Raw genomic sequence first — 27,351 nt, forward strand, 5'->3', positions numbered from 1 at the left:
ATAGGCACTCTCTCATTCTTAAAATGTCCTTGAGCCACCTCATTGCAGGGAACTTCTGGGGTGGGGGGTGGTCTTTCATGCACATTGCTTTGTGACTTTTGCTATCTTAGTTTCCTCTTGCCACTTCACCTTGGAAGCAAACACAAATTCCTCTTCCTGTCACACTCAGAACAGTCTGGCCCTCATCTGTCATGTCTTGCCCCCTAACTCATAGTTGGAACCAAAGTTCTTGCTTCCTGACCCAATGAGTGTTTTCCCTGTATAGACCTTCTGAAGAGGAATTCTCATGACAGTTATTAAGATAAGTTTCACCTTGGGTTGCAAAGAGGTTAAATCACTTTGCCCGGGGCTCATAGCTAAGAAGAGGAGAACTGGGCTGTGAATGCAGATCTGCCTGTCTCTAAAGCCCAAGGTATTTTTATTACACCATGGCAACTCTCGATGAGTATTAAAGGTTGCTGTGTGACTTCTGAGTGTAGGTTAGAAAAGGCCATGCAGCTTCCCTTGCTCTAGGGAACTCGCTCTGGGAGCCTTCAGCTGCCACGTAAGAGACAGTGCCTATTCTGGGGCTGCCATGTGGAGAAATCACATGGAGACAGATGCCTAAGGAGCCCCAACTCTTCTGGGTCTTTCCAGTCCAGGCACCAGACCCCATGGAGCCACATTCTGACTGCACCAGCATGAGGGATCCTGAGTGAGCACTACCTTGCTGAGCCAAGTCAAACCCTAGATTGTCTTGATATAAAGACACCAAGTTTGGGGTAGTTTGGTACACAGCAATAGATAACTAGGAAAAATGCACAATTTGTATTCAGTCAATCATGCAGCACGTTCTTTGTCCTTATGGAGCTTACGTTCTAGCAGAAAAAGCTGTGAGACTCACAATGACCAGCTTTTAAGCCACTCTGCCATTTGGTCATCAGCCTTATTTATTGTACAGGTCACTCTTCTCAAGGGCCTCTGGATTTTATGTTTTAATCAATATCTGGAGACATTGCTTTTGATACATTTGTTATTTTAAGTGACAATATATAGGACCTTCCTTTTAATGGCGATTTTATCTAATATTTTGATTTTCAACTTTCTGAGTATTTTCCGCCATCTGATTCTTTAATATTAAACTTTTTGTTTTGAGGCCATTGTTAATAACATGCAATTGTAAGAAATGATACAAAGCTCTCCTATGCGCTTTACTTAGTTTATCCCAAACAGTGATATCTTGCCAAACTATACGACATGACCACAAGGGTGATGATATTGACATAGTGAAGAAACAGAACATTTCCATCACTATAAGGATCTCTTCTGTTATCCTTTTATAGCCACATTCCCCTTCCCCCCTCCTATTCACACCATCCCTGACTCCTGGCAACCACTAAGCTGTCCTCCATTTCTATAACTTTGTCATTTCAAGAATGTTATATAAATGGATCATGCAGTATGTAACTTTTCAGAATTGGCTTTTTCTTCATTCAGCATAATCCCCTGCAGCTTCTACCAAGTTGTGTGCACAATAGTTTATTCCTTTCTATTGCTGACTAGTATTCCATGACATAGATGTACCACAGTTTGTTTGACCGTCCATCTATTAAGGATGTCTGGGTTGTTTTCACTTTTTGTCTGCTACCAATAAAGCTGCTATAAATATTTGTATATAAGTTTTTGAGTGAATGTAAATCATCATTCCTCTGGAACAAACGTCTAGGAATACAATTGCTGGGTCTTATGGTAGTTTCATGGTTAGTTTTCTTTTCTTTTTTTTAAAGAGATTGCCCAACCATTTTCCAAAGTGGCTGTATCATTTTATATTTCCACCAGCAATGTATGAGTGATCGTTTCTCCAAATGCCACCCGATTTTGAATAAGATAAATATAGCTTCCCAGATAAACATTAGGACATTTTTTTTTTTTCCTTTTTGATAACGGTACCAATTCCTTGTCAAGATTTAGGCCTCTAACATCCTGGTTGGCTCCTGAAGGTAGGATGAGAGTGTAGAGAATTAGAAAGAGCAGGAAGAACCTAAGAGGATACCATCCAATTTTAACCCCCAGTGCTGCTGTCGTATTTTGGGTTCCTGATGTCTTGTTTTAACCTGTTTCTATTCTAATTGTATCCGTAATCTCTTTCCCTTCAGGTGGTCTTTTCAAAGGCACTGAAAACCTTGAATAGTGAGAAGCAATAGATTAGCTGTAAAAGCAAAAAGAGGTTTAGGAAGAGCTTTGAATTCACGGAAAGGTAACAGGGCTTTAGCTACAGCTCACTAGGAGGTCAAATCAATCTTTACCAAGTAGCTGTTTTTTAGAGCAAATGCTGTAGGTAAGGGGTGACTTCTCTAATGAAGCCCAGTAGTTTAATTTCTCCTGATAATTACATAGTGCCCTATTTTCTCTTAGGCAGACACTACTCCTGTTAAAGCCATTGAAACAGTTAGACGTGACATACATGAAAGTTACAGAGAGCAAAAGTTTATATTTAAACATTTCTGCCCTAAATCTAAAATGTTCAGATCTTTAATAGAACTTCTAATTATTGTATTAAAAATCCCAAGATTAGTGGAACAAATAGTCTTCTAGATGCAGGAATCCCATTTTACGTACATTTTGGCTTGGAAGTAGCCTCTATGTATTCTGCACTGCCCTTTAGTGGAGACACCTCTCTCCCTTCTAGAAAATTGATCATCATCATCATCATCATCATCAATAGTATCAATATTCCTCATCTTTTTCTGCATTAGGTTGTCTGATCATCAAAGAGGGACCAGCAAATTGATTTTTGAACAAAACCAAAGTTTCCATTTTGGCTAGGCTCTTCACCCTCTTAAACCAAAACTTTTGGTGGGTGCTATTCTCTGATTTATATTTCTTCAAATAAATACAAATATAAAACTTCTTTGCAAAGGAGTTTTGAATAGTGCTTAGTCTGACAGAAAATATTTATATGGGTGAAGCTCCTAATCTCATGAGTGTTTATCAATACTATTTCACAAAATTGAAAGGATGGTTAGTAATTAAAAATGTAAATAAGATTGTAGTGGCACTTGCAAAGAATCTCAGCAAGAATTTTTTACAGAAAACATTTCCTTTAAATGGATATATTGTGTATTTAGGAATTCCCATGTCGATCTGCATAAACTGAGATACACATGTATTGTACATATACTACAATATCCCTCCTTAACACTAACACAGGAAAAAATATAACTCTGTAAATGGTTCCTGACTACTGTTTGAGACAAGAACTGCCAATTTACCCCCAGATGAGCCTCTGAGAGTTTAATTGGAGTTATTATGTACTACTAAATCATCTTTAAGGCTCTCTTCCTTTCACCTTTGGCAAATGTGGCATTCTGGACTGCTCCAATCAAGCCTTTAGGTTGTTATTCCAACCAAACTGGTCCTAGGTAATGGGGAGGGAAAAGTATAGTTTATTGTCTGTTAAATAAAAGTTAGCTTTTGTAGAGCGTTTTCTAATTTATTAAATGCTTGTCACCTTATTTTATTTCATCTTCCCGACAAATGTGTGAGGCGGCAATCCTATGCTGTACTCCTTATTTCATAGATGAGGGGGACAAGGCTCCAAAAGTATAAATGAATTGCCAGGAATTACAATTGCCAAAGTCAGAACTGGAGTCCAGATATTATGACTCCTATGTCAGTGCCTTTTTATACAACTTGCTGAGAGGAGGGAAAGCACCACTCCCAGGGTGGAGAATATTAAAATGTATTTGTTATACTCAAAGTTAAACGGCGCATTTCTTTTTAAGTCATTTTAGCCAGATTCAACAACATTTATTGGAGGGATTACTACCTGATTATATTACCTCACCCTTCCTGAACATGGGAAATTTCTATATCTCCTTGTAGATCATTTCACCATCAGAAGCTTGGTCTAAATCTATATTTAAAATACTAGTCAGATGGCATGCCATCTTAAACCAGATTCTCCCAGGCTTTTAGTTACTCCTACATTCTTATAAGGAAATGTGAACCCCTGAATCTATCTCCCTACTTTCTTTCCTCGGTGGATTCCTTATCGGTTTAAATATTAATAATTCACTGCCTCACCCCTATTGGATGAGTTTCTACAATATTGCCAGGCCATATGCTAGACCTGAAGAAGTGTTTATATGTCCCATTAGATGACTTTTTTAATTTAACTGCCTGGCTAACTGTGCACAACTGTGGCTTTCAATATCCCGGGACGAATGTCTGCCATTAGCTCACATCTGACCATGACATCAGTATATGTGTGTGACCATGGATCGTTACACATGCACGGACTGTGTAGGGGTATGTAATTTCATTGCTTTTCCCAACTGATTTCTACCTGTAATCCAACTATTTCAGTATTCCCATGTCTTTAAAAATTCCCTTTTTCCCCAAAATGTTAAAAGGGAAAGGAAGAATGAATGGACCAAAGTAGAATGAATTCTGTAAACATTAAAAGATACTCCAAAGTAGGTGAAAAGTGTTTGTGGACTGAATTATTTTGAGTCTGGATTCCCTACTTTGCCTTAACTTTTTTTTTAAGTCCTGTCTCAGTTTTTGTATTTAATTACTACACTGTTTTAAACATTTCACTTCTCACTATGTATTCTATACTACACATACTATAATAAACACTGGCAATGATCCTAACTTAGGCTTGATTTAAAATAGAAGTACTTAAGAATCTGAGCAAGAGAAAAAGCATTCTACCACGCACAAGCTACATTCTTTTCTCACGCCTTCCTCAGCCTATTGCCCTGGGCTGTAAATTGCACGGTAAAATAACCAGTTTATTTGCTGTTTTCTTGCATTCTACTGAGAAAAGCTACATTACTGGCAGACTGACAGAAACTTTAAAAATGGAATCCAGTATATGGTATATATGTTTCGTGAATGTGTTCAGTATATAATAGTCATGTGATCCATATTTCTTTTTCAGTTGGAATCAACAGACATGTAATGAGTGAGCTTTTTAAACTTAATGGGATGAGCTGAAATACCCCCAAGAAAAGCAAGAGGTGATTCTTGCTCTCTCTTCCCCCTAAAATACAAATAAACCATCACCTAACAACTAACTAAAAACATTTTACATTTTTAAAAGGAAAAGCAGAGTTTAAAAAAACGCATTAAATATCATTTTTCTAAACCTGTGCTCAGCTAATACTTCACATATTTGATGCTTAGAAAATGTTCAAATATTTTCTTACAGACTTGATCTTAATGGGTCCCCTTTTCCCCCTCATCCATGAATTTTTATTACTCGGTGTTTTTGGCCTTGTCTTCTATAAAATGTACCATTTTCACTCACAGCTTCAGACAGCTTTGATGTTCTTAGTATAACATACTGTATGTAATGTTAGCTGTTTAAAGCTGGAGATCAGATTGTGCATAATAACATTTGTAGTTTGGATTATATAAGCACTACAGGAAGAAGGGGAGACAGGGCCTTCTGTGTACTAATTTCAGATTGCTAGCTATATGCCTGTTTTGAATATTAAGCACTCCTAACTAGGCAGTGATGAAGTTACTTCTTTCGTGACTGTGACTTCTGAAACTGAAGACTTTTTTTTTCAACTAAAAAGAACCTAAACACGATTCCAGTAATTAACATATTTACTTTATGTGTTTTTCTTCTTGCTACTTAGGGAGCTCTGAGGATAGAGGGGAAAAAATGAATTTCACTGTCTTCAAAACCCAATTTAACTACTCTATTTCATCAAAAACTTGGTGAATATAGCTTAGAAGAGCCAAAGACAGAACGTGATACAAATTGTTGATTTTAGCCATTATACATTTCACCAATTATAAAGAAGTCTGAGGCAGGGAATTAGACCAGTCTATTTTTCCAGGATTGTTCCTTTTATATCTCAATATTTCAGATTAGTTAAAACTACCATGGAGTTTCTCTTTTTTCTTTTGTTTGTGTCATTCTTTTATCATTAAGGTTGCTGTCTGGCTTTTTCATCTATTGTTGAAAGATTGCTAACTTTTATGCATTTCAAGAGAAGTTAAATAAAACATGTTACAGTGTTTTTCAGCAATGAGATGTTTCAGAGTGAAGAAATAAGTCAATGGTTTTTCTGGTTTAATAAGTTGATATTTTACTTTAAATATTTCTGTCTTGCTTTGTTGCAGGAGAACTTCAATTCTGCTGATTGATATGTTTACTGCTCAAATATCAGTGCAGAAATAATCAGGCCTTTGAAACTATGGGTGAAAAATCCAGCAATTTTCAGCATCTTTTATTTACATAGAGCGATTAGTGTGGCATTTTGCTTCCTGCCCCCTTTCATAAGAACTTTACGTATAGACACTCCCCTCCCCGGATATCTTTACATTGGGAAGCTCTGCGTGAGGTTGAAGATTTTATGGGGAAACTCGTTTAAAACAGTTGTCTTTAAAGGCGGGTTTGCCACAGCAAGGTTAGAGGTTGCCAATAAATCCATTTATAGCAACTTCTGTATTCCCAGTTCCAGACACACCGTTGGGGTGACTCGTGCACAATTCCCGCAGGCCACACAAGGCACAGCAGTCCTGGTTGATCCTTCGGTGACCAAGGCTGGTCTGGTCTGGTCTAAAGGGCTTTGGGTGTGGAGTGGGCTGAGGCCCCCAGCCTGAATAGGAATCCCAGGCTGCCTGGGATTCCTGAGGGAAGCCAGCGGAACCCTATTGCGGACCTCGCTCTGCTGGGGAAGAACAAAACATGTTGGGGACTTGGGAATTTCATTCACTCCTACCAGCCCAAACAATGATAACATCTTTGTATGCTCCCGGCTCCACACCTACTCCTCCCGCGGATAAAAGCCCGTCGTTAGCTTTCGGTACATGTAGCACAGACAGTACAGGGCCAGGCTGGAGCTGTCAGAGGAGGCTGTAGACACCGGGCCCCGGGGACGCCAGGGCAATCTCTGGTCCCTAAACGTCCCCAATTCGCTCTGGCGAAAGAAAGACACAGCAGGCAGGCGAGATGCTCCTTACACCTTCCATTACCTTAGCACGTTCTTGCCCAGAAAGTGAGTGTGTGTGTGTGTGTGTGTGTGTGTGTGTGTGTGTGTAGTTAAGTGAGGCAGAGAAAATTCAAGACAGTCACACAAGTCACCCTCAAGAATCCACCAAAACTTCAGTTTTGTTAATTGCTCCCATATGTCCTTCTCGGTTGTTTTTAAAAAGCAGCAAGGAGGGGAGGCCGGGTCACTTCACTGATTTTAAAGAGACTGAAAAAAAAGAACTATCACCCATCTTGATCCAGTCCGGGAGTGGCTCAAGCTCAGACTCGAGGGACTAGCCCCCTTGAGGAAAGCGGGAGACCTGGCCGGGAGAGAGGGAGCTGGGGGCGCCGGACCCGAACCCCGCGGAAAGTTCGAGCGCCGCGAGCCCACGGGTCCCGGGAGCCGCGGCGGCCCGGGGCGGGGAGGGGTGCGGGAGGCGCGGCCCGGGGCCCGCGCGCGAGAGGAAGGTGCCTTCGGGAACACGCGCGAGGGCGGGGATTCGGGCTGCCAATGAGGCCCTGGTGTGGGCCGTGCGAGGCGGGGGGACGGGCGGGATCGCAGCCTTCGCTGTGGCAGCTGCAGCAGCCGCGGCCGCCTCGGAAGCGGGAGGAGGCAGCCGCCGAGCGCCGAGCTGGCCGCACCCGGAGGCCCAGCCCTGGGGGTGGGGAATCGCGCCGAGGAGCTGGAAACTTTCCCAGCAGGTAACTCCCGCCGCTCTGGCGCCGCAGCAGGCCTCTGTGCGCCCGGGGCACGGCCAGATGCGGCGGAGCAGCGGGGAGGAGAGGGTCCCGGGGAGGAGGAGAGGGTGATGGGGAGAGTGGAAAGGCATGTGGGAAAGTTTCTGGATCCTCCCCCGCCCCCCACAGGGTACACCGAGGAGCTTTCCGGGGATAGGAACAGACATGTTGGGCACCCCGGGCCTTGGTCCTGGCGTCTCTGGAGAGTCTGCGCCTTCCCTTCGCCATCCCCTCCTAGCTGTACCGAACCGGTCCCGGAGGAGCTGGGGTTCGAGGGCACCCAGGACGCACCACTCCTGGGCCTTCTCACCCCCTTTCTCGCCTCCTCTGTAGCCCTCGGGCTTGGGCTACGCCTGGTACCTGGGGCAGGGGAAGGCGAGGGAGAGGCGCTCCCAGCACCGCGGGGTCCTGGGTGACCCCCGAGTGTAGGGGAGCACGGATCGCGAAGTTGCTGGGTGAACTCAAGCCAGAGGAGGGTGATGTCGTAATACCCCAGTCTGGGCTGAAAGTCTATTGCTTCGCTTGGAAGAACGTTGCAATGAGCATATCCATGTTCCTTTGGGGGTGGGGGGTGAGCCAGGTAGCATTAGGTATTGAGGGGGAGCTGAGAAAGACGAGAACTGTATCAAGATTGTGAATCCCCCTGTTCTTTGGAGAGTGGTCACTTTGAGGGTACTTATGTCAGGGCGCACCGTCTTCCTGAAGGACTTTGGGGTGCAGGCGAACAATGCTGGGGGTGTGCGGGGCTCCCGGCTTTGGCGCGGCAGCTTTCCGGAACGGCTGGCTAGGAAGGAAGCCCTAGGCATTGTGTGTTGTGTTTGCAGGCAGAAATGTCTCTGGACAAGCGTTCTCAAAACTTACTTGACTTATTGTACAAGGCTCCGGGAGGAAACGCGGCGGTGGCCAGGTAGAAATAAGGCGCCGCGGCCAGGGGGTCGGAGGACGCGGGGCTGAGAGACTGTAGTCTTCCCCTCTCAACTGCCTCCAGGCCACACTCGGCAGCCCCAGATCCCCATGCCTGGAGTGATGGGGCTCGTCTCGGTAGCGCTGTTCCCTGTTGGAGTCAACTCGGAGAGGTTAGGAGGGCACCTTCATCTTGAACTTGACCCGAGTTGCCAGCGCCGTCTGGGCGGGTTACAAGGTAAAGAGAAGCTGAATCTTCCCGTGGGATGGGCCTCAAGCTCTGGCACAGAAAGGAAGTGCCTGGTTCAAGATCTTTTGAGGAAAGGGCTTAGGATCGCTGAAGTCCCTAACTCTAGAAATACCAGACCACCAGACTGCAGAAGTTAATAATGTGTTTGAAAGGGGTGGGAATGGGAGAGGAAAAGAGAAACCTGGTTAGTTGGTCCAGAGAGTTGGTGTTTCTCTGTGGTGGAAATGAAGGGAGTCTGCATCTCTGCTTTCACCAGATCGGCTGCTCTCTCTGTTTTTCCTTCCTGGGTCATCTTTATTCCTGCCAGGCTGGCACTCCTGGGATGGGGGGAGGGGAAGGAGAAGAAAGCAGTTGTGAAGCTTCTCTGGCTAGCTTGGAGGTATTCCCATGCCTGGATTTTAACAGCTGCTTCTTGATTGCTGGGAATGAAAGAATTTATGAGGGACTGAGAGATGTTCATTATAGTAGTAGTATGAATGTTTTACTCATTTAAGCTACTTAAGGATCTCACGAGGGACCTTCTCTAGAGTATGCCATTTTCTGCAAAGTTTGTGTCAGCCAGAATGCTTGGTGATTGTCAGTGAGAATGCATGGTAAATCTATCCTGGCAGTATTAAGACAAAAAGTATGCAGGAGTAAAGGAAATATGGTATCTGACATCCTTCAGGACTTCCTCCCAGGGTTGGTCCTGTCACCTGCCAAGTGAACTCGGTCCAGGCTTCCGCACTGTTGTGATTTGACAATAAGGGATGGGAAATAGTGTCATCGATTTTAGTTGAGGCAGGAAAGTCCAGAATTAAGTTTAAAGTCCCCTTTCATGGCCCTGTCTTTCAGCTGGGTTGCCACAAACAACTTTTGCGGGCACTTGGAAGCTATGGCTTTCCTGCTTTCTTGGTTTAACCACTAGAATGTCCAAATTATAATTTATGTCCACTGTGGAACTAAAACATAACTGATTCATAGTCAGCCCTTTTCTGCTTCCCATAACAGCCTGTAGAAAAAAGAACATTTTTGTCTCTTTAACCACACACAATTTCTTTGGTGCCATAGTGGTTTTTTTTGTACTGGGTGACTGAGGACACAGTTTTAAAGGCAATGGAATTGTCTCCATTAAATGTCCATTTTTAGGTGACATCCCCTTCTAAATTGCTGATTAATTCTTTATCTCCCAGGGAACATTAAAACCAGTATCCCTGGGCGAGTAGCACTGTAATCCATATTATAATGATGCCTGCCCATGTAGCTGGAGGTTAGTGTTATGTCAATGTTTCCATTAGAACTTTCTAACCCAATTGGAAAGGTTTTGTTGGGGTTGGGTTGAAAGTAGGCTGTGAGTCTCATAGCCAGAGAACTGGCTTTATTTTTTTCTTTCCGATGAAAAGTTTAGTTTAAATTTTAAGTTAAAGAAGTAAAGTTTACAAAAGCAAAACAATGCAGAGGGTTTGTACAGATATGTAGATGTCCCTCGACTTAACCATGGGGTGACATCCCGATAAACCCAATGTAGGTTGAAAATATCACAAGTTAAAAATTCATTTAATACTCCTAACCTACGAAATGTGCACATCATAGCTTAGCCTAGCCTACTTTATATGTGCTCAGAACACTGACGTTAGCCTGCAGTCGAGCAAACTCATCTAACAGAAAGCCTATTTTATAATAAATCGCTGAATATCACATGTAAGTTATTATATGTATCACTTTCACACCATGATAAAGTCAAGAAAATTGTACGTCGAACTATCATAAGACTGGGACCATGTGTGTGTGTTTGTGTCTGTCTTTCTCTCTCTCTTTCTTTTCTCTCTCTGTCTCTGGCTCTGTCTCTCTCTCTCTCTGGGGTGGGATATGTTTTAGTCCTAGGATAGTTTTGTTTTGAACTGTCTAAATACATATGCCATTGGTGGAAAACTAGAATCTCTCCCTAAGCCCCCACCAGTTTACAAAAGTGTTTCCTGTAAAAGGCTCTGAAGCCTTTCTGGATCTTGATTTTCTCAACATTATCATCTCTAAAATGCAATTACCTTTCAACCCTAAGGTTCTGTGACTCTCCAAGAGTTTAAGAAATGCAGGCATTCTGGAGTCAGTGCTGTAATATTAGAACAGTACTTTGGGGTTTATAAAGGGCTTTACTTACATATTTTTATCCCTGAACCCTGAGTGAAGTAAACTGAGGTGGGGCAACTTAGATCCATTTGCTCAATATCATCTATAAATGGTGGAGTTTAACTTGAACCTAGGTCTTCTGATTTTCCCTATTCCTCCACTGTACCTTTCTTTATTCAGGGCATCGACCTGTGAATTGTCTAAAACCTGACAAACAGACTAATGTTAATGTGTTGTAGTTTCCTACAGTATTTCATTTATGGGTTACTCTGGTTTTAGAACCCCAGAGTTAATATCTATGCTTTTATGTCAAACATTAAAAACGGTTCACTGATAATGGTAATAAAACTTTCTCCCATAACAGAGTTCAGAAATACATATATCTCAAACTAATCATTTGTTTATTCTCAACTTCTATTTTATTAAGTAAGCTTCAGGGTAAAGTGGGATTTGTAATCTGGACTACCACCCCAGACAGCATTCTTGAGGAAATCACTTCTCAAATTTGCATGTCTTTTTAAAAATAAGAAATATACATATTATTTGCCTTTCATCTTATTATCTTTCAGTTTAATTTACAAAGCCTGGATGAATGTCTCTTTTTTGGTGTTACTCTTTTTGGGTTCTTTTTACTGATATCTGGATAAATCAGATTTTGCAGCACTGTGTGGGCTAAATAAATTCTTCCCTTATAGTACTACTGGTTTAATGGTAAAGAAATAGTAGGTTGCAGGTGACCCATTTTCACAAATGTTTGCAGGGTTCTAAATGTTTGTCCTGTGTCCTGCTTGCCTACTTAAGAGCACTGAGTACAATTTGACACTCGTATGGAAGCTGGTATGGATTTTCTTTAAAAGGTTCTTAATAAAATTATGTGCTAAACTGTAAGCTCTTTTATGTCCTAGTAGACCATCCATTTTCAGCTTTGTAAACTTATTTTAAATATTAAGCAGTAGTGTCTCAGCTGCATAAAGAGGATGTGTCAATCAGTGCCGAATGTCTGACTGACTGATGGTAACAGCTGCCATTGCTCTGTGTGTGAGGAAAGAGATGCACGAAGCAGTATTTGCTAATGAGGTTGGGAGACTTTGTTATCAGTGTACCAGAAAGGGACGGGAGCAGCAAAGCTGAAGAAGGACTTCTAGTTTTTTCTTATCAGAGAATGGATTTTGAATGACAAGGGGATTTTTGGTAAAGAAGCCTGTGGGGGACATTATCTAGTGGAGTGAAAGAGCTTCTGGTTTGGCTGGCTGTGTCAATGAGGATGGTTGCTCTTCCAGGGTAGATGTTGTCTTTAGGAGCTCCTGCAGGTATGTGTGATCAAGGAGAATATTCTTGAAAGAAGTATCCCATAGGCAAGGATATCAAGGACAACAAAAGTGTTGCAGAAGGATGATATTGTCCCTGGATTTTAGCACAGGTTTTCCCACTACCACAGGGGAATTTTAGTAAAAATCTTCCAGCCACAGTTGTATATAGATGTGAACCCAGGATGTTCACCCATGTAGCCCAGAGCCAATGACTCACCACCTTCCCTGCCCCACCCCAGCACATCTAGGGTTACTTGCCCATCATGAACAGTGGCTTATTACCTCTGGGAGTCGGGGTGGGGTGGGGCAGTTTCTAAGAAACACTTGGCTATGACCTTTTCATGCATATGTAGTTATGCAAAAACAGGGTCCTATACTATGTGTGCTTCTGAAGAAATATGAAAAAGATTCGATGTACAAGGGTGTGTGTAATGTATTTGCCCAGTTTAGAGTACAGTATATCCTTATGTAATGTGCTTTTTCCCCCTGTCCTATCATTGCATTCTTCTTCGGCATTATTTTAATTGCTGTTTAGTAAATCTGTTACATACATTACTATAATTTATTTAGCCAGTCGATTCTTTACTTTTAAATGTGTTGGAAAGAAATATATCTTAGGCTATCAGAGCCCTTTGGCTCAGATGTGATTTCCTCATCATTAAATCACAAGACCCAGCTCAGAACCCAGCACACAGAGGTACCTGGCTGCTGGTAGCTTCATAACCTCACATCTTCAAGAAACTGACTCTTTACTTTTAGTTCCAATTTGGGAAAACCCTGGAGAGAACCTGATTGGACTCATGCCAACCAAAGGAGAGGTATGGTTGGCAATCCCCATGAGACCCACAAGATGTGACTATGGGGAGAGACAAAACGTCCCACAAAGAAAGGGGTTATTGTTAATGGAAGAGGGAAGGATCTGGGTAAGCAAAATACAGGATGTTTCTATTGTAGGATATGTTTCCAAAAGTGGTATTGCTGGTCATAACAACATACTAATATGCCAAAGGGTACAGACATTTTTAATGTTCCTGTGTCATACACTCCACAGTGTTGAGAGTGGTAGATGTTTTCACATTGTGTGGGGATTTGAATTGCTGCGTTTATAGGCACTAGTGTAACAGAGTATTGAATTACTGCAAAAAACTCGGGAGGTGGTCATTATTCCCATGTAACCCATTATACACGCCTCTTTCTGCCATGCTTTATACTAAATTACTTGGGATTAGTAGCATCAATTTTTAATGTTTATTGAGTGCTTGCTGACTCTGATGTTTGAATTTAAAAAACATCTGTGGAAATGAAACTGTAGTGTTTTCTTCCCTCATTGTTCTACATAAATAGAGTGCTATGGCAGGGATAGTTTGTTGTCCATACCACAGCATTCCCCATCCTGCTCGCCTTTCCTTCTTGTGGCTTAAACAGACAACTGTTTATTTTCTCGGGATTCAGAATTTGGAGCTGGGCTCAGCTAGATGGTTCTTCTGCCTGTGCCTAGACTCACTCATGCTCTGGTGGTTACATGATTTACTGCCGGGGCCATTGCTGTAATAATTTACCACCTTATGTGATAACATAATCCTGCTTTTGATTTTCCACTGGCTGTGTACTTCATGGTAAGTTGGGTGTGTGCCTCCTTCCCCAGGGAGTGAATCCTGATTAAAGCAGTTTTAACTTTAGGAATGCCATTCCTGTTTCTGTTGACTGGTTAATGACTAGATATGTGATACTATTGGGTCTCACCATATTGGGAACCTATGGTAGTCAGCAAAATAGAACAGATTGACAGTCTGAGGCTCACAGAGTACAAACATGGAAGGTGCCTAAGACGACAGTGACTTTTTTAGCTGCTGAATTAACCAACCCTAGAACCACTGTGACTCAGAATTTCTCCAGTGAGAAAAGAAGTTTCATTATTGTTTGAGACAGTGATCTCCAAAGTGGAGTGTACTAGATCATCCAGTATGGGAGGAAGGAAATATTAAAACTTTATCTAAACAAAAATTAAGCTTTATTAACATTTAATAAATGGGTTGATGTTGGTTGGTATATATGAAAGTCTTCTGTTACTTAGATGATTTGAGGTCACTCGAGGGAAGAGTGGGCATGGTACAACCTGGTGGAATTGGCAATAGTACCTTCGTTCTTTTTCTTGCCTTTGGTGGACTCTATCCATGTAAATGGATTTATGGATTATGTTACCTAGTTTTAAGTAAACTGACTTCCGTAAAAATTGGCACATGGCTTAAACAGATTCTTGCAAAGAAAGTGTAATGAAATAATGTAAGTATATAGGAACAAGAAAATGTCTTATTTGGAGATTAGGAAATGAATTTTAAATCAAATTTAATAGGAAGTTGGTATAAAAATTGTGTATGGGTTTGTATAAATAAATAAAAACAATAATACTGTTTGAGTCGTTCTCATCCTTTAACAAGTTTTTTAAATCAATTAAAATTTTTTCAATTACAGTTGATATTCAGTATTATTTTATATTAATTTCAGATGTACAGCATAGTGGTTAGACATTTGTATAATTTACAGAGTGATCCCACTGATTAGTCTAGTACCCACCTGGCACTATACATAGTTATTATAACATTATCAACTATATTCTCTATGTTGTGCTTTACATCCCCATGACTATTGTGTACCTACAATTTGTACTTCTTAACCCCTTCATTTTTTTCACCCAGGCTCTTAACCTCCTTTCATCTGACAACCATCAGTTTGTTCTCTGTATCTTGGAGTCTATTTCTATTTTGTTTGTTCATTTATTTGGTTCTTTAGATTCCACATGTAAATGAGATCATATGGTGTTTATCTTTTTCTGTCTTATTTTACTTAGCATAATACCTTCTCAGTCCATCCATGTTGTTGCAAATAGTAAGATTTCATTTTTTTTATGGCCGAGTAATATTCCATTGTATATACGTACCACATCTTCTTTATCTGATTGTCCATTGGTGAAGACTGGGGTTGCTTCCATATTTGGCTATTGTAAATGGCGCTGCAGTGAACATAGGGGTGCATATATCTTTTTGAATTAGTGTTTTGCGTTTCTTCAGATAAATACCCAGAAGTAAAATTGCTGGATTATAAAGTAGCTTTAAAAAGTTTTCAAGGAATGTTTATAATGTACTCACTTCATTGGTATAGACGTGTAATTCATAACTCTAGTGTTTTAATTGTGTAAGTTATATACAACTTATAGCATATTGGGAGTACATGTTAAATTTTTTACTGTTCAGGCTGCATAAGCAAAACAGTTTTAAGACCACAGTGTAAAGTCATTTATAATCACTTACTTTTTGTTATTTGCAGCTGAAAAGACCATAGCTGATGTAAAGACAGATAAAAGCAGTAGCTGTCCCCCTTTTATTCATAGCTTTCAAGACTCTCCATCATATGGTTTGTGACTGCCTTTTCCAGACCCAGTTGTCCTCTCTGTGCCTCTGTAAATGCCACTGAGCTCCTGCTCATTCTATAACTGTCACGTACTATGTGTGAATTTTGCCTCTGAGGAGCCTGTTCTCCCCTCCCCCACCACTGAAATTCATTGTCCTTCAAGGCCTAACTCAAATAAATAATGTTTTCTCATTAACATTTTTCTGATTTCCCCCTTCTGCATTTAAATGTTTCCTTCTACTTAACCCCCCTAAGCACATTGCTTGTACATTCATTATAATGTTTCACTCTTTTTGCCTTTTATTATTAAGTTGTCCACCTCTTTGCTTTGCCTGTAGGTTGTAGACTTCTTGATGGTAGGGGTCCTGTCTCGTCTTGGTCACTGTTTTAAATTGCTTTTTTGCTCTTCTGAGAGAAAGGGAGGGAGACAAAGAACCCACAGTTGTTAAACATGACTCTATGCCAGTTGCTATGGGAGGTTTCGCTCCCCTCCAGCCCTTGACAGCCTTGGGAGGTAGAGAGCTTCATGTACACGTGAGGGATCTGAGGGCAAGGAACACACATGGCCAAGACAGGAGGATTCAGGATCCAATTCTGGTCATGTTTATTCCAAGGCTGCTTGGTCTGTCCTCACGCATGTTGCCTGCAGTTACACATTGTCCTTTTTCTCATGTGGGATCACTGACATGGGTGAAAATGGGAAGCTCCTTGGGATGATGGTGCAAAAACATTACTGGACGTTCCTAGGCAGGTGCAGTGAGTTCAAAGGAGAGTCTTCTGTCCTGGTGGAGTGACAGGAAAGGCCTGGAGGATGAGCTCTATGAAGATCTAAATGCCTGTGGACAGTTAGCTGTCTTCAAATACCACCAAGCACAGTCTTGGGAGGTAGGCCTCAGTGGTGGGGTCTGGCTTGAGCATCCCTGTTGGGAGACAGGGGTGTCCCTGTTGGGAGACAGGAACGTCCCTGTTGCACGCCACATCGCTCAGCTGAATCAAATTATTTATGCCGATATTCTCTCCATGGTAAGGATAATTGAGGGTTGACAAGTTGTCGGCTTTCAAGTTGAGCCATGTTAAATATATGTTATCATGATGGAAAACAGACATCTCTCCAGGGTTTTAAGGGTCACATGACAGAATGTATATGAAAGGGTTATGAATGTAAATTGCTTCCCAGATGCAAGGGAGACATCAAATTTGATTGTTTCCTTGTCGTGGTGACTTCTAGCTCAGATTTCTTTGTTAGCCATTTTTGTCTTCTTTTAAGAGTATTTCCAAAGTTTTAAAGTGTTCAGGCTCTTAAATGGCCTAGGATGCAGTTTTTCTCAAACAACAACAACAACAAAAAGAAACCAAAAACCCAACTAGATATTCGTTGAAAGCTTGCTATAAAACTTTTAGCCGTGGAGTCTGTAGAATGTGTGATAAGGTAAATCTGTCCCGGGATCTAGTTTTCCAAGTACCCAAAGGACCCGTGTATAAGAATGGGACCACTTATGGAGCATAAAGATGGAAATACGGGGAATTTGAGGTAAATTATTGGAAACCCTTAAGTACCACCTGAAAGACTATTAAAGAGTTTTGATTTCAGGTTTTTGTTTTGTTTTGTGTTTTGTTACTGTGAAGTCCGTAACTTATTTCAAGGAGTCTTTGGAGAGGGTTAGGGAAACCATTGAAAAACCTCAAGGTTTTGAAAGTGGACAATAGGTGTGGTTTGACAACTTGGATGAATTTGAAATCTATTCTATTGTAGATTTCCAAGAAAATAGATTTGAATAAGTAAAATATAACTGCACTTGAGGGTATTTTGCAGTGGCATTTTCATATTATAGAAAGAGTCCTACTTAAAATTAAAACATGTTAACATATAAAGCATCTATTTATTTATAGATGCAAAAATAAAAAGTTTACAAATAGATACAATTGTGAATTTTTTATTATTCAGAGTTCTTGAAGCACATATGGACTTAGAGAGCCTTACCTCTCAGAGTGACCTATGTAGATAAAACAATAATTCCCAAAATGGGTTCCATGGGAAACTGATTCTCAGGAAATTAACAGATGTTATGAAGGAAAAGTTCTATGTTCAAATAAGTAGCAAAATCTAGGCTAACCAAAGTAAAACAGGTAATTTTGCTTTTAATTGCAGGACTTTTGAGCACAATTATTTCTAATGTTCATTCTGAGTCTCTTTGAAGGGAAACAGGGTATTTAGTATTTCTCAAATGCACTGAACTGTAGAAACATTTTTGCAAAACATCTTTGGGCCTGAGAACAATGTTGGGTTGTTTAATTTGCTGAAATATTTTAAAGGAAATCCCACATACAATTTCACCTGACAAATTTCAGTATGCATTTTTAACTAAGGACTTAAAAAAATCACTACTCATTATCACTTTTAACAAAATTAACAGTAATTTCTTAATATCTCTACTTGTCCCCAAAATGTCATTTGTCACCATTTTTTTTGTTTGGAACAAGGATTCAATCAAGGTTCACATAGGGCACTGCGGGTTGTTGTTTTTGTCCCTTTAGTCTTTTTAAACGTAGAAAAATACTGTCTCACCACCCGTCCCCCCTTCCTCTCCCCACCCGTCCCCCCTTCCTCTCCCCACCAACTTTTAGAATAGAAAAAATATGGGAAAGGATGTCCCATATTTTGAGTTTGTTTCTTTGTGGTGTTGTTTACCTTGTCCCTTTGCCTCTTGTATTTCCTATACACTAGAGGTTACATCTAAAGGCATGTTTAGATTCAGGTTAAATATTTTTGGTAAGAATAAGTCCTAGACTATGCTTTCTCCCCTCTCCTCTTACTTGGAAGAGACATTAGTTTAGCAATTCATAAGTAGCTTTTTTTTTAACATAAAGAAATAATGGCTTAGCATATGTTTGGAAATTAATTTTATTAGTATATCAAGGGGATGCAAGTTTAATTTATCCCACTTGTGGTTGGAACAGGGTGGTGTTTTGAATAGTTGGCCTGGTTAAATGGATATACGTTTTCAGTATATTTTAAGACTATGAACCACATGCCTCTTGGGTAAAATGGCTTGTGTTAAACATTTTTAGTGGTTGAATTTGATTCAGAATGACAGGGTACCTGAATTGTAATGGTAGAACACTATTCCATAAAGATTTATTTCTAAGCACATTAATTTAGGAATATGCATTAATTCTATTTCTATTTGATAAGTTTTAGCAGAATATTTTTTCTCATAAATGCTTATGCTAATTTGAAATATACCCATAAATCTAAGTACACCCTCAGGGTAATAATTTTTTTTCTTTTTAAAAACTTTTTTAAAATTTTTCATTTACAGTTGACATGCAATATGATATTAGTTTCAGGTGTATAACATAATGATTGAGTATTTATATAACTTATGAAGTGACTCAGGGTGATAATTTCATATGTATGTTGTCTTGGAAACTCAGACATGTAAATAAAAGATCTTGTCATAGCTGACTTTGCTAACTTAATTTGCTATTTAATTTTTTCCCTTGATATCCGTCCAATTGCTTGTTGTATGTCTGGGAAAAAAACAAACTTAAAGCAATTTTGTGAGTCTTAATGAAGAATAACATGGTATATATAAAGTAGCTTTGTGTGATGAATGGCAGCCATCCTGGGTAGTTCCCGGCAAATTCTTACATTTATTTTAATCCCTTAGCAGACAAGAACAGTTTCATACATTAAAAATTGCCTGATTTGAATAATAAGGTGTCTTGGACAGAATAGGTACTTTGTAACTAGAGTGGTACACTAAAAATATACATACACACACTCCTTTTTTCTCCTTCCCTTTTAAAAATACAAATAGATAGAATATAGTGAAAAAAGCATGATCTTTGAAGCCAGTTGGACTGTGGTTTTGTGTGTAACTCTGTGCAGTTTACTTGATCTCTGTTTCTTTGTCTGTAACATGGGGTAGTAATTCCTGTTTCACAGGGTTTTTGTAAAGACTAAAGGTGAGAACCTATATAAACCCCTGCACACTATGCTTGGCTCAAAGGTGGCAAAAACAGGTACTCTTTCTTCTCCTTTAAACCAGATGTGTATTTTAAACCTCAACTTTCTGGATCAGTAGTTGAATGGAAGTTTTTGTTTGTTCTGAGTATTTCTGAAACTGCTAATTTTAAGGTACTTGTTACAGAAGTCCAGATAAAACCTTGATTTCAAGATAATCTGTATAGTTAGTTGCTTGTACTAAAACAATTAGATGTTTATATGAAATGTTTTGAACAAATCAAGTGGGACAGTTTTAGATGGTAATTGATAGAGGAAAAGGAATCAGAGAAGAAAGGATATTTTATTATTGGCATGAGGATATTGCCAGCAAACTGTCTGGTTTTAATGAAAAGCAGTATTTTAATAATCTAGCGATTTAATAAGTCTGTGAGAACATGAGACTCCACAGACTTCAGTAGCATTTTGTTTGAGTGTGGTTTAGAATATTAAACTTTTTTATTTAGATGGAGTAAGTCTGTCGCCTATACTTGTCATATGTGTGTGTTTATGAATGGGGCTGTCGCCAACCAGGACAGCCGGCTTCCTACACAGGAGAGGAGTCAGTGTTTTCCCCATAGGGGGCTCCCATCCTCACAGTGGTGGGGGAGGGGAGCATTCTCCGTATGGGCTTTGTGCCCTCCCTGTTCAAGACTCATGCAAAGGGAGAATGAATATATCCTGAGTTTTGAACAGGAGAAGTCAAGGAACCATTTGGAGGCTGCTTATATAGACATTTATAGGCCTGGCCTTGGCATTTATGGGTAAACAAGAAGTGTTCCCCTCTATCAGTTGTCCCCAAATGTCGGGATCTTTGGCTTTGTTAATGGCTCGTACCAGAATAGTTCTCAAGGAGACAAGGGTTTATACTGCTCTGTCCACGTAGTACCTATTCTCTGAGAATGAACTTGCGTTCAGCTGCACTTGAGCTTTTTACACTTTTTCCCTACCATTGAGCAACAGTTTGTTTATCCCTTCTTTTCTGAAATGTTTTGTTTACCCAAGAGGGACCTCTTAAACTGTCCAGCTCCACCTATCAGAAGTCAAATCAGGAGGAATCAAGGTGTGTGATTTCCCCCTCCAGTCATGGAAAAATGAGGAGATACCATTTCTAGAGGGATAGTGATTGCATTCTGAAAATTCCGATGGAAGTGTTAAAGACATTTCACCTTCAAAGGGCTTGTTTTGCTTCCTTCATTAAGAGCAGCAGTCTTAGCCACCTCAACGAATATTATATCCTTATGAGTTTTAGAAGTAAAAAGTTACCATGAAGGTGTTAACTGTTTGACAAATTAGAAACTGTTTTCATTTGTCCAAGGGTGGTGGAAGTCTTGCATTAATTTTTCCAACAAATATTTCTTGAGGGCTGTCATTGTGCTCTTCTGAGTGTGAGGCCAGCTCTGTGTCTCAGTCTGAGGTGACAAGTGTATGCAGAGCACACATGTTAGAGAGACACATGTGTGGCAGGAGAGGAGAAGAGAGGAAGGGGAGAAGGATGGAGGGGGGCTGAGGGGGGTAGGGGGCAGCTTCAGGGAGGAGCCCTTTGCCACGTGGGGAAGAGGGTGAGAGGCTTTCTGTGAAGGGAGCATCATGAGCAGAGGCTGGGAGGCATGAAAACACAAGTCATGTTTGGGGTGTTGTTACTAGAACAGATGGTGCTTGGCATTTGGGTACAGTGGCAGGGAGGAGAGAGCCAGATTGCAAAAGGACTTGCATGGCAGGCTAAAAAGTATGGATTTGATCCTGTAAAGCAAACTGTAGCTGTCAAAGGTTTTAAAGCAGGGAGATGATGTAATCAGAGCTGTGTGCTGGAGAAACGCATTGGCAGTGGTGGTGTGGAGAGATTGGCATGGGGACAGATGGGCGGCAGGGCTCTCTGCTATGAGGCGTTTGAAGTAGGTCAGGTGAGAGATGATGTTTGAGCCTGGGTTAGTGGGAGGAAGGGAACGAATGTTAGTTGAATACCTTTTGTTGTGCACTTGGTGTGCATTAGCTCATGTAAACTAAGCAAAAGAAACTTTTCATAGAGTGGTATTGTTGTCATCCTCATGTTGCAGAGAAGGAAATGGACTCACAGTCACCTGGGTCACCCAAGATTTGAACTCAGGTTGACAGTCCTGTGCTTTTAGAACAGAGAGCGGGAGAACCCAAGGAAAGCTGTGCATGGGAGATGATTTTTGAGGTGGAATGGGAGCTTCTTCCAGAACAGAAAGGAATACAGCAGGTCCTCGAATAACATTGTTTTGTTCAAGGTCGTTTCATGATGCTCTAGAACGGTAAATCTTGTTTATATGGATTAGCCTGTGGTAAAACTTGTTTCCTTATACATTGTTTCGCTTAACGTTGCAGAACCTATGGATGATGTTAAGCGAGGACTTTCTGTACTTGGCAGCTGACTGGAGGTAGAGAGCAGTGGCTGTTTCCAGGTGGGGCAGCAAGGTGTGGACAAGTAACTGATGAATGATACAAGTAACAGAACTCTTTTCAAGAAGGGAGAGGCAAGGTTAGGCCCCGCCCCCTGGAATACCCGGTGGGAAATGCCCAGTAGGCACTTGGAAATTTGGTTCTTGGAGTGACATTCCAGCTTCCCTATAGAAACTCCTTTAAGTCCTCTGGGTGGGTTTGGGGTAGAACTTCTATAGGAGGGGATGGTTAACTAGCCCCTATCCCTGTAGCCCCTAGTCCTAAATGGTATTTATTGCACATTGGAATTACCTGGGGCACTTTGAACGCACATTTGCAGGCCCTGCCCATAGGAGCTGGTTTAGTGGGGTTTGGCAGTCTGCATTTATATCAAGATCCGAGGTTAAGCGAGGTAGGTTATAACAGGCTCATGCTTTTGGGAATGTGTGGCTCTGAATGGCTTAGGCTGTCTTTTAATTTCACTTCTTTCAGGGAGCTTTGGATAGCTTCTTAAACAATATGATGTTGACCTCTGGTAAAAAGTAACATCTAGGAAAACTGCTTGTCTTTTAGGAATTTATGTACATTCATATTTAATTCTGCCAAGGATGCTTTTTTTAGTTATTTGGATTAACACTCCAAAGTAGGAAGTCCTGAAAATTAGTTTTGTTTTTATATTTTAAGTGGACCTTTGGCAAGAGGTTTCTAGTGAAATTAGACTCTGAGTATTTTTCTTGTTTATGAAAAAGAGGTTGAAAGAGGGAACCTAGGATATGGAGAGTGGGGAGTAATGCCCTGGGTTCTTGGTTTGCCCAGGAATGGCCTAGGGTATCACAGATTAAAAGTCACTGTATAGGGATTTAATCTACAACATGGTGACTCTAATTAGCAATACTACGTTATATTTTTGAAAGTTAAGAAAGTAGAACTTAAATGTTACTACCACATGCACACAAATGGTCATTATGTGATAGGATGGTGATGGATGGGATGGTTATACCCTAACTATGGTAATCATTTTGCAATATATACAATATATACTGAAAAGTACTCAACTCTTTGAAATCTGGGTTTTCAACCCAATCAACCAAGCAGTTATTAGACCATTTATTTGTTATTAGTCATTGACTCCAGCCTAGGTCCCTCTCCCCTTCCTCTTGGTCAATTGCGTCTTTTTAAAATTGAGATATAATTGACATTTAACATTATATTAGTTTCAGGTGTACAACATAATGATTCGATATTTGTATATATTTCCAAATGGTCACCACACTAAGTCTAGTTAACATCCATCACCACACAGTTATAAATGTTTTTTGCCTTATGATGAGAACTTGTAAGATTTACTTTCTAAGCAACTTTCAAGTACACAATACACTATTGTTAACCATAGTCACCATGTTGTACATTACATTCCCAGGACTTATTTATTTTATAACCGGAAATTTGTACCTTTTGACCCCCTTTACCCATTTAACCCTCCCCCCTCCCCCGCGCGTGCACACACACACACACACACACACACACACACATACACACACACACACAAGTTGTTTCTTTCTTGGGTGAGTGGAGGCTGTACAGCCAGACAGACTGGGTTCAGTTCCCAACTCAATCCCTTAGTCTCTGTGTGACATGGGCGGGTTTCCCCATCTCCCTGAGCTTGTTTTCTGTGACTTTGGAAGGTGGGTTGCTTCGGAATTGAGTGACATAAAGTCAAAACACATAGACCTGAACCTAGCCATCCTCCCTTAATCTTGGGAGGGAGGGTGAGGACTGGAAATGTGCTTCATTCAATCAGTTTAGTGCCTACTTAACTCCAGTCCGCAGTGTATTAGGGCGGACTGTGCAGTGCTTCTATTTATAACCATTTCCCACCTTATTCTGCCTTTCCTCCACAATTAGGAGGCATTCTTATTTGGTCGTGGCTGATAATAGCAAACAAAGGTGTGTTTTTTTTGGGGGGGGTTAGTGTTTGTTTTCAGCCTGTGTGTCCTTTTAGTCGGTGCCTGGTTACCTTGGGGATATTTTTTGCTGCTTTGTCTCTCCTAGAAGTGAACAAGGTTTGGGTTCATTAACTGCATGCTGCTGATCAGTTCATTTTTCTCATGTGTGGGAGGGAAGGGCGGCTTCCTCCTGTTTTTCCTCCTTTACGAAGTGCCATCTCTACTTCCTTTGTCAATCACAGGGCTTCCCAGCAACCTGTCCTGGTGGAGGGGGGCAGGAGGAGGTCGGCTTGCTCTTTGGTAGGTTTGTTCAGTTAGTGCAGGAAAACCTTTTGAGCCTTACTTAGTGCCAGACTCTGTGCCAGTGCCTTTTCTTAAGTTATCTAATTTCATTCTCTTAAGGGCCTTAAGAGCAGGCCCTTAATGCCTTAAAGCAGGCATTCTTCCTCACTGTACCCAGTTTGCCCACGAGGGTTCGTGTCCCGCCCCAGGTCTCATAGCAGGTAAACAGAACCCTCTACCTACTCCTGCCTTGCGACCCTTCTGTCCCGCCCCTTGCCCACTGATAGGTGTTTTCTGGGTGGCCGTGTCTATGCAGGATTGGTCAACTTTGAATTCCTTTAAGGGTGCTGGCCAAAGTTTAGCTTTAGTGAGTGGTCTGGGGATTATAGAGTTGGGGAGTGGGGAAAGAAACTTGGGATGTAACCAACAGTGCTCAGAGGGAGAGCAGGCTGATGGAATTAAGCAGGAATATTGCAGGTACTTCAGACTACTTTGTTCTTTTTTTATTTTGAGTGGCTCCTGGAAGAGTCTGCCTGGGTATACTAAGTGCGTATTTGTGGATTCTATAGACAAGAATTGCATGTTCATGACCTCTTTTTTTTGTTGTTTTCTACCATTTTAGTCCTACATTATACGTTGCTTGTGACTGTCGTTTTGGGGGGGAGGCTACAGTGTCCTTAGATTATCCACAATAATTGTGATGTCCTATCCTTCAGGACCTGTGTACGTGACCTCTTTGCTTAACTTTCAGCATCAAAACGTGTAGGTGAACAGCGTAATGGAACGAGTAATGATTCTGGAGTAAAGTAGACTTGGTTTCAGATTTTCAGCTCTCCCTTCCTTAATGCTTCAGGGCCTCAGTTTCTTCATTTGTAAAATGGGGATCATTGTACTCAGTAAGAGATAACGTTTGTCCAGTACATCTGAAGTAGGGCTTGACACCTAATAGGTGTTCAGAAGTGTCCTGATTCATTTTAGTTCGATTCAATGGGTATTAAATGTATTTTGTGTGCCAGACTTTGGACTAAATTCTGGCAGTCACAAAGATTAATAAGATGTACTTTCTGTCCTGGAGGAACTTAAAAATCTGGTGGTCAGGGCTGACACATACAATTTCATCACGAGGTGGTAAAGTGCCAAGGACCTACGCTGTGACAGGAGCTGAGCACAGGAGCATTTCCTCTGCCCTGAGATCCTTTCCTTCCAGAAGGTTATACCTAAACCCTCTCTTGAAGGATTGAGTAAGAATTCACCAAGAGAAGGAAGGTGGGTTGGGTTGCAGCCAAAGCACCAGCGTGAGCAATGGATTGAGTATTTAGGAGAATAATACCCAGCTTGAGTTTGGCTGGAAGCAGGGCGTACTGTCAAATAAGCCCAGAGAGCCTGGTATCTGTGAAGGTACTGGTGGGCCTTTTTGAAGAACTTAGATGATGTAACATTTGCTAGGCTGGAAAATCAAAATATAAGGAAAAATAATTGTATAAATAGTGTTAATAACATTGTCAGACATTTTTATATTATAGCACACACTTTGATTAAATAAATGGTGCGTCCACACAGCAGCGTGATCGGCCGCTGTTAAAAGAATGAGATAGGTTTATATGTGCTCTTAAGGAAAAAACTTCCAAGAATATCATCAAATGAAAAACATATGCATAGAGTATCTTTGGAAGCATATATAAGAAACGACTTATGGTGATTACCTCTGAGCAGTATCTAGGGGGTAGATGACAGTCTTGTATGTTACTGCAGACCCTTTTTTTGCTGTTTGGCCATGTTTCACATGCATGTATTTCTTTAGAAAAAAAAAAAAGAAAATACTGTAGAGAAATGACTAACGTTGTACATTATCAGGTGAGCTGGAAACCAAGCAGCATAGTGTAAAAATAACTCGTGCTACTGCACTGTAATGCTATTATGCAGAATGCTAGATTATTTCATGGTCTGACAATAATACCATTCATGGGGGGGATTTAGAGTTTCCCACTTTCACATACATTATTTCAGTCAGAATTAATCACTTCCATCTGTGCTGTGCTTTCAGCAATTAAAATATTTTAAGAATTATAAATGTTAAATGATGGTTTGTACAGTTTGGAAAGGAGAGAAAAGAATGATATTGTTTAATACACCATTCATGATCTTATTACTTTCTATTTGCATATGCCCTGGTACAAAATAGAATTGTAACTAAAATATATATTTACTTATAGCGTTTTGTATTTAATACGATTCCATGCATTTCCCCAGGTGTTGTGTAGTTGTTTTTCCTGCCTGTTTGAATAGCAGCAATTTTGTAGAACACGGTCATTCCCTTACCCGTGGCCCCTTTGAATCACTCGTGTTCCTGTGCTCTCTATTACAGCTGTTTGATTTTCTGGGTTGATGTTCATCTCTCACTAGACCGTTGGGGCAGGGTGGCCTCTTTGTCACCAGACTGCAGGGCACAAGGAAATGGCTCAGCAAGTAATTTTGAAGGCATGGATGTTCCTTTTGGGCTTTACAAAAGCATTTTAAGGTAGAGATGGCAGATAGGGGCTTTTTTTCAGCCAAGGAAAGAGATTCAGGTTAAGCAGTTCTTAAAGTCACACAGCAGCTACCTGTAAGAGGCTGAACTCAACCTTGAATTCAGTTTTCCACTATTCTCGAAATCAGAATTGTCCGTAGGTTTTGCTGGGGAAAGAGACGGCTGGGTTTCATTTAAACCCAGTAAATAGGATTTTGACATTTTCATGAAATTTAATTGTTCCAGTGGATGTAGAATCTGGTGATGGGTGAAGTGGTTTCAAACCCCAGCAGCATCTTTGACAATGACAAGTTGTACGACTTTGGGCAAAATACTTAACTTCTCTGGGTGTTAGTTTCCCATCATTTAAATAGGTCTAAAGTGTATGTGGGCACCTAACCTCCACAGGGCAAGCAGAATACACATAAAGTTTTTAAGATGGCACCTGGCATATGGTAGGGGCTCACTAAAAACTAATATAACTCTTTTTCCTGATGGATTGATGGAAAAGAATAAT

At 40.8% G+C, this 27,351-nt stretch overlaps 1 protein-coding gene across 4 annotated transcripts in view; it reads left to right on the forward strand.

Moving 5' to 3' along the window:
* The first annotated feature begins 7,516 nt into the window (after nucleotides 1-7,516).
* TANC1 (tetratricopeptide repeat, ankyrin repeat and coiled-coil containing 1) overlaps nucleotides 7,517-27,351 on the forward strand; it is a 218,550-nt gene continuing 198,715 nt past the window's right edge. For 2 of the 4 annotated variants that reach the window (XM_081052234.1, XM_081052237.1), the window contains exon 1: nucleotides 7,517-7,678. The gene's annotated coding sequence lies outside the window, so the exon portion shown is untranslated. Of the gene's footprint in view, nucleotides 7,679-8,038; nucleotides 8,071-27,351 lie in introns of those variants that run through there. The other 2 variants (XM_081052233.1, XM_081052236.1) reach the window with 2 other exon arrangements.

This window comes from Rhinolophus hipposideros (genome assembly GCF_964194185.1).
Source record: "Rhinolophus hipposideros genome assembly, chromosome: 6".
NCBI classification, from domain to species: domain Eukaryota; kingdom Metazoa; phylum Chordata; class Mammalia; order Chiroptera; family Rhinolophidae; genus Rhinolophus; species Rhinolophus hipposideros.